The 12,571-nt window shown below is 28.5% G+C and overlaps 1 protein-coding gene and 1 long non-coding RNA gene across 3 annotated transcripts in view; both read right to left on the reverse strand.

Annotated features, from left to right (window-relative positions):
* LOC113404070 (uncharacterized) overlaps positions 1–12,571 on the reverse strand; it is a 282,204-nt gene that overhangs the window by 99,802 nt on the left and 169,831 nt on the right. The gene's annotated exons all lie outside the window — the stretch shown is intronic.
* LOC113404050 (frequenin-2) overlaps positions 1–12,571 on the reverse strand; it is a 178,136-nt gene that overhangs the window by 17,708 nt on the left and 147,857 nt on the right. The window lies entirely within an intron of this gene.

Genomic DNA, 12,571 nt, shown 5'->3' on the forward strand with positions numbered 1-12,571 from the left:
TGAAGTATGAATAATGGACGATAAACCGCAACAGATAATTAATTATAAAAAAAATATCCTTCTCCTCCAGAATATTATAATTATTTTATAAATATTGTATAAATAAAATACTAGTAAATACTAATATGTCTTTAATAGTAAATGTTATACCATATTAACCTTAGTAACCTTAGTAAAGGTTAAGCTTTTGAAAACGGAGAAAGGAGCCTAAACCCATCATAGACGTAAGTTTTGTGTTAAGCAGATTCATCAGAACCATCAGCACACAGCCAAAATGTTTAGGCGTTACAATACACTATTAAAGGCATATTCCTATAGACTGCATAAGGCAGGTTGGCTGTTAAGTCTTTTGAATATTTTTCTTGTAACGTCAATGAAGACTGAACCGGAACAATTTAAAGCGAATGACAATAACGATGATGGTGAACCTTTAATTAGGAAAGATAATAAAATATATTACAGTATTATATGTAAATAGTTAACAAATAAACTTATTTTTTCTATGGATTGCATTTCGTAAGATTTTTAGGTTATAAAATTGGCAGTATAAAGTTTCAGTAGATGCCAACAGATATTCTTTTCGAAACAGACAATTTTATATTAATTGACTTTAAAAGGGACGAATTTAATTTTAATTCGATTAATTATGTAACAATAAGTCAACAGTAACACGCTCGTCAGCATGAGCACAAGTATTATTACAATTATTGGCAAATTCTACTATATATTATCAAAGTTCAAATTATAGTATGTTCAATATCTGTCTATCTGACAAATCAAAACTTTAAAAAAGTATTCCGAAAGATTAAAGACGAACACGATAAATGAAAAAATATTTCATTTTTAAACTAGACATTGTCACTGTTTTTAAAAAATGTATGGAATATACAAACTATGACATATTTTGCTTCAGCTTTGCCATAAATTTACTTGTCGAAAACTGGCAGCAGACTGCAAGATAAATGGTAAGATCTCTTTCCACTTTTTAATTACGAAACCTTTTATGGAAAATAAAAGGCGTATTACTTCCCGTCCTAATTAAAAATGCAGCGGTTGAGAAAATATATTTAAGAAATTAATTTAAAGATACAATGTTTTTTGTCTATATGATTTACTAGTATTGCGTAACATACATTTATATAACACACACACCTATATAACTTTTAATTGAATCCACATTTTATAATGAATTTTGCATTGTGTAATACGATAACACTTTCTTGATGTATAATAATTTATACTTATTATCCAAATAGACTGCGGAACAGTGTTCTTGTATTAACCGCAGAACTAATACTCAACATATATATTTCGTATTATTCGCATTTCCTTTGTATGAGATCAAGCAGTTTAAAAGGTCAAGGTTACTGATATAACATCGACTAACATAATATCGACTTTTAGAGTATATATCTAATCACATAATACGAACTTTTTGGCAAGCTTAGGCATTATCTGAATGTTTTGGGAGTTGTTATATTCTCAGCTAACGGTAGAGATGACAAAAATATATTAAATATGTATATTTTATTAGAGAAGAAAAACATGATTCTGTTAAAAGTATCGGGAACTAATGAAATTGAATGTCGCGAATGATTTGTTTAGAACAATTTAAAAATTTGATCATAGTACAGAAACCGTAATAATTGTTGCGTTATCTTTATGTATGTGAGCGCATATGGATATATTCATATTATATAGATAACAGCTTCAGAAATCTTAAATAAGATTATGTAGTATAATATTCTAAAAGTCATTTTTAAAATACCAGTTCTGCCTCAACACCATAATGATTGAGAAGCAAAGGAAGAAATTACATAAAAATTAAGCATTTTTCACTCGGTTTTTAAGAGCGCACGGAATGTGACACTTCAGTGAATTTAATTAATGAAAAATGTGGCCGTCACGGCGCCTGACGAAGTGAAACATCGAAATTACAGCAATAAATAACTATGAATAAAAACATGGAGTTTTGTTCATAGAATAAAAACACTTTCCTTGATTTTTATTATAATATATACAACGAAGTGTATAGAATATACGCCATTGCACTCTTTCGGTGGAAGAGAGCAGTTGCTCAGAGTGTATGTAATTATATATACATACATTATTGAAGTATAGTATATTTCGACAATGTAATAAAGTCTAAGATAAACACGTTCACACGTTTTTGTCAATTAACTACCATATCGACTGATTCATCTGAAAAACTATTTTCATTTTGAATAAAATAGTTGCTTTAAAATGGAACAATTTTGTAATCGTATCGTGTAAATCCATGAATCAGAAATATTCAAAGAAATATTGTTAGATACGCCATAGACAACATTATCGTATGTGAAGTTACATAAAATAATTCTGAATAAGGCATATTCTTCGTTCAGATCAAAGCATAGGTGAAAGGCTTTCTAGCCTATACCTTAACGTGGATTTTATTACTTTCTGAAACGTATATTTCAATATTCCATTATTAATATCCTTCAGGTAACGTGTATGAGAAAAATCTTGAAAATAAAAATATCTTATAATCATATTGTAAGTTTTATATACACTACATGTTTAACGATAAATACGAAGGAGAAAATATATTTAGGAAAAATAAACGATAGCAGTGTTTTGTTTTTGTTATCTGTTTATTTTAGAGTCTTAGTACACCAGTGACTAGAACACGTGATACTTAGCCGAAATTTGCTAACCGGAACTTGGAAAGCCACTAGCTTTCGTATGCTCAATTTAGGTTTCATAATCACCATATTACGTAACGGGAGACGAAGGAATAAATTGTGAAGATGTCTGCTGACGTCAGATGCAACTCTGCCACATATGTATCCCCATACCAACATCGGAGCAGCGTGATACAATAATGTCCAAATCTCCTCAAGAGAAGATATCTATACCTAGCTGTGGGATACTTACAGGCAGTTCATTTACTGTAAATTTGCTTTATGATTAATTTTATAAATGAATTATTTTGTATTTGTTTTTACATAGAGGACGTAAAGCATTAATTGCCTGTGATAAAACAGTTATTTTAGTGATAAAACGGATATCTCACGATTTAAATATTATACTTAACGCTGACATCGATTCAGCAATTATCATTTCCCTTTAGATATTAGGTTAGGTCCCATTTTTACAACATCTCATTTCAATCGAATAACACAATGAATAAATTTTGCAGTTTTTTTTTAAATTTACAACTTTTTATAAAGATATATAATATATCTTAATAATAAAGTAAATATTCTATTAGCTTATGTAATGTATATTGTTTTAAATGATCTCGTCAATCAATCCAACATTGGCAGTGGTGGAATAAATATGAAACAATTTCCTACAATCATCCCATCTTTTTGGAGACCGTTGGCCCAGAAGTGGGATATTTATGGCATTACCCATTTTAGATCAACAATGTTAATTTTTAAAGTTTAAATTCTTATATATAATTATCATAATCATCTAATCGAAATCCGTTGGAAATAGGCATTTTTTAGTAGCCTAATGCTCCCGGTTCTGTGCTCTCCGAATTTAGTCGGGTTCCGTTATTATATACAGGTCATCCGTCTGGCGGGACCTAGATTTCGTATTTCGGTTTTCGGTTTTCGGTTTCTATAATTTAAATCGATGTGAACTTTTACCACAAGTGTTTTTTTTTATCTTTGTGTAATTTAACGCTTTCGCTAACTCGCTCCCTGAGGCAAAGTTTTTAAATAATCACTAATAAAGTTAATTTGAATTATTACAATTTTTCATTTCGAAAAATATGATAGTTCAAAGCATTAAGTTATCACGTCCGCGAACTTTAAACGGAGAGATATATTTTTAAACACGTAAATTTCTTACATTTTTGTATGATAATATTAAATGATTGATTTAAAGAGAAAATTAACTTTTTTTTAAATGACATACTGACATACAACGCTCGAAGCATTTAGTGTAACAAGATTAAATTTAGCCTTTTTCTTCTTATCGTATAGAAAAATCTTCTCCTAATGGAGAATCAAAATATGTACAGAAATTCTTCATTATTGGTGTCATAAATATTAAAATCTGTCTTAAGGATTTTTCTTATTAGTAAAAATGTATTTATTAATTAATTATTATTTTAATTATTTGATTTTATTCGCCATGTTCAAGTAGCAATACAATCTCAGTTAATATTTTCATTATATTATAAATAAGTAAATAAATAAATAAATTATATTTCTCGATAACAACATGGAATATTGTATTTCATTTAAGGAGTTTTTTCATTTACATAAAAATAAAGTAGCCGATAAGATATAATGTGTCGTAAACCCTCAGCTAAATAATTTTACCCCATCAGGTTAAGAAAGTATCTGCCTTTTATGTTGGGATATTATTTTTAAGAGCTACGTCTTCTTGCACTCGAAAATATAACGGCCGCGTTTTATTTGCCAAATTTCTGACTGATTCCATCCGATAATGATTAAATGGCTTATTAAAACGTCTTACGTTTAACATACAAATTATAATGTTTAGAGGTACAACTTGTTGCAACGATTTGTTTTGGGAGTAACACAAAAATTACTAATCCGATTGTTTAATTAAAGCACATTGAAAACTTATATTTTCAAGTTGGACTGCGAAATATATAATAGCAAATTTTACAAATTCTTATGGGAATGCACATAGGTATATCAAATCTACTAAAAGGTGGATAGTTTCAACTTTAAAAATCTCGGAAGTATTCCGCATGCTCCATCGGTTTTTCGTTCATATTCTGTTCATAACCTGTTTGTATTATATTAAATTCCGCTTCTTCGCGTGTCCACTAACACCCTTTGGAGTATAGCAGTGCTATGGAATAAGCTCCAAACTCTCCTTAACAAAAGGAGACCTCTGCTTAGTGGGTGATTCACGGGCTACATTCATTGTAATGAAATAAACGATGCAATTATTATTAATAATAATAAATGTTTTTTATAGTTTTAGGGTTATAAGTCATTTTGTATTAAATTGTGTGTGCGTCACACACTGTACAATATACTTCGTTGTTATATATATTAATAATGATATTAACGATGTTTTTATTTATTTTACTACATTAATTTATTTATCGGTATTTGAATTTCAATATATCACATATGACGGGCGTACTGTGTTGTCCAATTTTATTCAAAAGAATTATTAGAAAGCAAAATATTGATTATTCAATCAAATGCATAAATAGCATATTATAATTCAAAAATGCATATTAAATATGGATAATATCTTGTGTATATTGTTTACTTCCATCATACGTGCTTTTACTTAATATGGTCCTGTCTTCCTTCTTTTTGTATTACATTTTATTATGCATAAAACACATTGCGGGAGAGGTTTTGCTAATTAAAGTAAGTCAATTTCATTAAAGCAAATCAGGATACTTGTGATATTGCGGTAAAACTAGAGTAGGCGTAAAACTTGTAGCGTATTGAGTTTTATATTGTTTTAAAATCTAAAAATAAACATAATAGTTCAACAATTGAATGTTACGAGACCTCTACTTTAATAAAAACAAAGCTAAGAAACGTAAAATATCACATATATAAAATATTTATATGGAATAATAAAGAGGTTGCGAGTCGAGAGCCGTCAAGCGTAAATTCTCTCTCAACGGAACGGATTTAAATATCCTTAGTGCCTATATTGAATTGTTAGAGTGTTGGCGGTGGCATGGATTTCGCGTATTACGAGATTTTTCTAACGTGAAAATGTTTTATCTGTACGCTATTCTATAAAGCTAAACAAGCATAAACATACCCTAGGTTTGATGTCGGAATAAATTAAAAACGTGAATAGCTCTAATATAACTACGAAATACTACTACTGCTCAAAATTATACCATTTGCTTATCACCCGGCATAGACTATTTATATATTATTTGTCATGATTAATATAGCTTAGAATTAAAAATAATTTTCCACTCAACATGGTAGATTTTAAAATAACTTTACCTTTTATTTACTTTTTTTAACAAAGTAGGTGAATCGTGAGATACCTATAGGATATTTAAATATCTATTCTAAATTAAAAACGTCAATGGAATATTCTACCAGTAAAGATAGTCTGTTATAAAAAATTCGAAACTCAATGCAGAACGATCGTAAAATGTCAGAAAGAGATATGAGACATTTACTATTATGATAATCATAACTTGTAAGGGATACACGCATCAAATGGCGCATTACCATAAGGCTACTCGAGTAAGATACGTAGTTTTTACAGAATAGCTTGGCAGGCATAATTTTTGTGAGCCACCAGATAATAAATATTTTAATAACAGTTAATAAAACATTATATGGTTTGAAAATATTATATGGATTGAGAAAGACAAAGTATCGATAAGAGTCCTATTGCCCAATATATAAAATAACAACGCCAAAACAATTGTCCCGAGCTATCTTTAATTCATAACGGAAGCTACTTAGCTTAAATCTTATATATTAATAGACTAAGCCGATTTTTGTTCCAGTGATTATGGGCCGATGGCTGCACATAGAAGATCGGATAAGGTCTTATAATGAAGAGGTTTCTTAAATGCAATTTACTTATAGTTACGATTTCACAAATAATTAATTTTAGAGAGAGGAAAGTTACTGGCCGGGTAGAGAGAGGCTTGATTAGTAACAATTTGTCAATATTTCTGTGTACTCTTCTCATTTTGACCGACTTGTAATTTATGGACGAGAAATTTGTATTAACTGAGATTTTTTAATAATTCAAAATTCTTGTACGAGGGTATGTGGTGCCTATATATGTGTGCATTAGGTACTATGTAGAGTCTATCTGTACGCTCAATTTGTTTGTCGCATTTCGTCATAAATATTCGTTTTATGACGCACCGACATCAGTTTTACCATTTTTGAAATTTTTATCTCTCTGTCTGTAAGTCTCGCTATAACTCAAGAAACGTCGAAACGATCTTTATAAAAATTGGTATACAGTTAGAACATGTGATTACGCAAATGATAGATATATAATGCCGGTAAACCTCATGGCAGTTATAACAAAATTAAAAAAAAAATGTGCAAATAATTTTAAAATTTAAAAATTTCAAAATAGAGTTTAATTCTAACCTGACTTAAAAAATTTGAATTCTTAACAAATATTGATATTGAAATGTTCTATAATTTGTTTTTTGGCTAAATTGAAATTATCTTAGTAGTGAATATTCAATTAATTTATAAATATTTATTAATAAAATCAAATCGTTTGCATAATTGTTTTTTTTGAAAATCTCAACTTTCATGGCGGGAAGTTCACAAGTATTCTCAAAAATAAATTCGACTCTTCTGAATTCGATTGCAGATGGTACTTTGTTTTTATTTGTAAACTGAATAATATTCTTTCAGAAAATAAAGGTTCACTATCTGTTTATCTGCCAATCGTAAAAAAATATAATTGAGTCGGCATTACTTTTGTAATATATTTTATAATTTTAGTTATAATTTTTTGCTGCACGTGCGACTTCCTCCTTTTTATCAGCATGGAGCATCTTATTCGTATGTGTTTTCTTGAATTATTATTTCTATCTTCATGTAATTGATAAATTATTTTTAAATTTAATTTTTTAGTGTTTTTGTATTTAGCTTTTCGAAATTTCACATGCCATGTGTTTTTATGGAAACTGTATGGAGCTGGACTACGACATTTCGCCTTTCGACTTCGACATTTCGATTTTCGACGTCGAAAATAATAAAAGAGTGACAGTTGAGGCGGAGTCGGAGGCCGATTAAGTTTGTCTCGAAAATTCAATTTCTTTTTTAATTTGGATTTTCTGTTACTAATTTTATTATATTTAACTATTAATTATTATTTTTTTATCTTATATGTTCAATAAATATATTCAAAATAAAAAAAAGTATGGCTTCCATTTATAATAATAATAATTATTGTTATTATAAATAACTAATTTTAAATAAATTTTAAAACGCCCAGTGGAGGGGGTAGTTAACAGCTAGTCTATAAATAAACTGTTAATAAAGCAACAGCTTCACTTGGTCATTGTATAAAAGGCTCACAAAATTTAAAACACCGGACATAGTAAAAGTCTATTTTTCAGTCGTGTAGAAGGTACAGAATATATTATCATTCCACTACTCAAGAAATAACGGAGGAATCAGTTATTATAGTTAAACCTCTGCTGTACGGCAACATCGGGATTAGTGTATTTATTAAATAGACCTACAAACGCCACCTTATTTTGGAAAACAATGCCATATAATTTGATATTCCTAGAACAACAAAATCATGTTAACGAAAAAAAAACATCATGGTTTTCAAAGAGCTAACCAAAAAACAACGGATGCGATCATTCATTCGATTTCATCACGTGTAAACACAGTTACGGAAGCTGTACTGTAAAAGAAAATAAATCTATATGATAATGTAATGTATAAAAAAATATCTAAAATAAAAATTTTGGAAATATGTTTCATATAATTTGTTTAAAATGTTAAAGAACTAATTTATTACGCATATCGTTAAAAATGCATTTGTTAAATTATACTATATCATGAAATGTATTAATATAATTTGTTAAATTTCAATCAATTAAACACTTTTGCAATGTATTAAACACTTATTGACATATTTTATGAACCGATTGTTAAAACAAGATGACATTGATGGCGGTTGTAAAATTTTATACGCACGCACGTTCACTTGAAACACCGAAGTTTAGTACCTTGTAGCAAGACGTTACAAAAGCTACATTTTGCTAAAGTGTCGTTTAAGTATCTGTCTCTTGAACGACATTGATCCATCCATTAGTTTATGAAAAAAAAAACTCAACATTGATATATTGCAATAGTTTTTACAAAAGTAGATATTCAATCAAAAAATTTCTTTAATGCATGACATACATAACAGTTGTCTGTAAGCGGTGTTCAGGTATAGATATTTGATAAACGTTTGCTAGAGCGGATATTGAATCTGTCTCCTGAATACAAACACCCGATAACGCTCATATGATATGTCATATAGCTGACACACTTCTTAGTTTTTCACATGTACATGTAGTATATATACTATATATAAATGGCGTCACATAATTATGATTTACTGTTGAAACCAGATTTAAATAATTAAACGAAATCAAACAAACAGGGTGTTCGATTCTCATTGCCTCCACGGATGACACGAGGGCTGGTTCATATTTAGTTTGATATTGCGATTGACCAACGAAATGCTGCTATCGTTGTACAGTAATTATTTCTAATCGGAATTTGTAAGTGTAACTTATTAAAGTTCTTGATTTAAAAAACATTACGTAAATAAAAAGTATGTAAAATTTATATAGGTATATAAAAGTGTACATAAGAAGATCTTATTAAAAATATCAATCGATATGGAGAGTCATCTTTGTGAGTGTCGCTTTTAATTATCGTTCGTTATTTTAAATAGTTTTCTCTCTTTAGTTATTTATTTGTGTCAGTTGTGAGATAATTGTGCTTAAATTCACGTAATTACTACTAGCACGTTCTGAGTTTGATCAAATAGAATTTCCGACAGCGTGTAATCCATTGGTAAATTATTAGATTTCTTAATGAATTAAAACTAATTTGATAAATGTAGGCATGTTAAGATATCACATATTACAGTATTATAAAGATGATTAAAAAGCTTGGAATTACTATTTAATTTAATTTAATAAACGTAAGCTTTCAAAATATCAGACGTAAGAGCTAATTAGTGAATTTGATTAATAAAAATGAAAAGTATTTTTGGATAAAAATTGAGTCAAATCTTTTTACCTCATCAGAATTTCGTAAAGCGATTTTTTTTGTTAATTAACGTAAAGAATTAAAATTAAGGGTGCTTAATATTTGACTGAACGGTAATATGCTTAACTTAGCTTAAGAAACATTTTATTGAACATTGTAATTCTTAAGCACATTCAATCTCAAGCAAGCATTGCACTTTAAGTTATCACAAAACTCTTTAATGAATTTTAGCACTAGATATAAAATCAGTCTTAAACATATATTATAATAAGCTAACATTTCAAATTATATAAGCCTTCGCACTTTTGAATTGCGAGTTTTTTTTATTAATTATATTTTCTTTCTTTTAGTTTACCAAGATTTGTAGATTAACAGAAAATTTAAAACGAATAAAATGAAATTAGATATTAAATTGAATAACCAAAAGTTGAATAGTAGCAATTTTTTATTTTTGATTAATTTTCAAGTTAGATAATAAAAAGAAATTGTTCAAATCGCTGTTAATCGATTCGATATCGATCATTCGATTTACGAAACTAATGTTTTTATTTTTTTTATTTATTTATTGGTATCATTTTATCATAACGTAATTCAATAAACATTGATTTAAGGTATCATATATAATTATGTCAGATGTCTAGTGATAGTATATAATATGGTGATTTGTATTTTTAATTCGAACTAATTGTCAGTTTTTATACAGTTCTTTATACATTTAAAGGTCACGCTCGGAAATATGATTAAAATTAAAACAAAAATTTCGAAACATTTAAAAAAACATATTATTTCATTATTATTATTGCAAATGTGTTTTGTTTTTAGATAACATTCTCATATAACCATATTATTATAATATAAAGCTTGAGTCTGTGTGAGTAAGCGCCCCAATATTAAGAATCATCAGTAGAGCTATTCTGGAAGAGTAAACTCGAAACTCAGGACGTGATATGCGACATTCACTATAATATATACAAAAAGCTATACGATACACATATCAAAATGGCGTATTACTGTAAGACGGTCAACAAGAAAAAAATACGTCAGTATTTTTCGAGTAAGATACGAAATTAATTCTTACAGAATCGCACTGCAAATCGATTTAAATATAGTTTGAATTATTCCTATTACGTTAGATGTTCTATCTATCGAGGAAGATTGTAGACTATATAATATATACCTTCACGCAACGACACTAAGTAGCGGAGCAGTAAACATAAACGTCAGCTAATATGACAAATTGAATGAAATATTATACAAATTTAGTTAAGGAAGGAAGGTATGTAATGCTAACAAATGTAATAGGTATATAATTATAATATATGTAAAATATAGTGACTTAGTTCGTTCTGCAATTTATAAACATGTTAAAAAATATTAAATAATTGAAAATATTGCCTGTCGCTCCTCAATACACTATATTTGATAATGTTATGTGAGTTCGCGAAAGGATATTACATAACCAATGACTTTTAGATGATGACACACCTTGAGAATGAAACGATTGCCTGCAGGCCATTTCAAATACAAATATAATTTTATTAACCTTATTTTTAGAGCATAATTTCTTACTTTGACTTTGATAGGGATATGTATGTAGATGTACAATTAAAATTCCACCAACAACAAACCTCTGCTCATAGACATTGGCGTCGTATGAAATTTTAAGTTTTTCTTATAATGGACCTTGGAACTGAGATGTTATGTCCTTTGAGCCTGTTATACTAGTTTATTCATTCTTCAAACCCGAACACAACAAAAATGGGTATAGGTAAGTAAACAATTTTATTTTATATTAATACGTCAGATGCCAAAACATAATTTTTTAATTTCTTAAATGACTGTTACAACAAACTTTCATCCCTCTTTAATTCATTCATTTTTCATCTTTATTTTAAATTAATCTCCTATTTTGAAAAATCCGTTTTTGGGCTCACTTAAATCCCATAAGGAATTTATTTGCAAAATTTCATCCTTGTCTATCAAGTTTTACTTTATTAAGAAGATTTAGGATTCAAACAATCCTACTAAATAAAACTGATGCTTCAAACTTAATATATTATGATATTTAATTAGTTGTGTGTAACATTAACAAAGTAAAGTTATTTTTAAAAAGTTTTTAAAGTCTTGTTTTGTATTTTATAAAACTCGTTAACAAGTCGACGCAGTACTGCTGCATCGAGTTAGTCATAAATAACAGTCTTTTAAGTAGCTCGGAAATTTGCTTAAACGAACATTTAACACTTTGTTTTTTGTTAAATTAGTTTTTTATGACGGTTATACTTCGTTACATATATACGCACTATAATATAATCAAATAATAGATTTATAAACTACAGTTGTATGAATAGATAAAAAATGTAGTATGAACGGTGTGTCTATTTCTATTTAATATATACTAGAAAAGAAATGCTATGAAGTATCTTACAACAGTGGTTGTGCGTAAATGCGTACAAAGACAGCTGACCTGTCTATTCACCTACATTCATAATTCAAAAGTACAACAATCCGATACTTTAATCTGACGCAAAAATAACGGCTGTAGAATTTGAGGCATAACAGTGTAAACATTACCATCTCTGACCACTATTATCCGGGATTTTTCACAGCACACGTTGACACGTTTTGTTATTTATGATCATGTATGTTTTTAGGATTTGACAAACACGACAACCGTCAAGCGCCGGTTATTACCACTGTTTAAAAACAAATAATTTATTAGAATTTATGGTTATTTTCAAATCAGTTCAATAGGTCATTATGGAATTATGTCTAATAATGTGAAATTAAGGAAATAATTTAAAATTCGAGTAATTTCATTTAAGAGTTAATATTTTATTATA

The sequence above is a fragment of the Vanessa tameamea genome, chromosome Z (assembly GCF_037043105.1).
Source record: "Vanessa tameamea isolate UH-Manoa-2023 chromosome Z, ilVanTame1 primary haplotype, whole genome shotgun sequence".
Classification (NCBI taxonomy): domain Eukaryota; kingdom Metazoa; phylum Arthropoda; class Insecta; order Lepidoptera; family Nymphalidae; genus Vanessa; species Vanessa tameamea.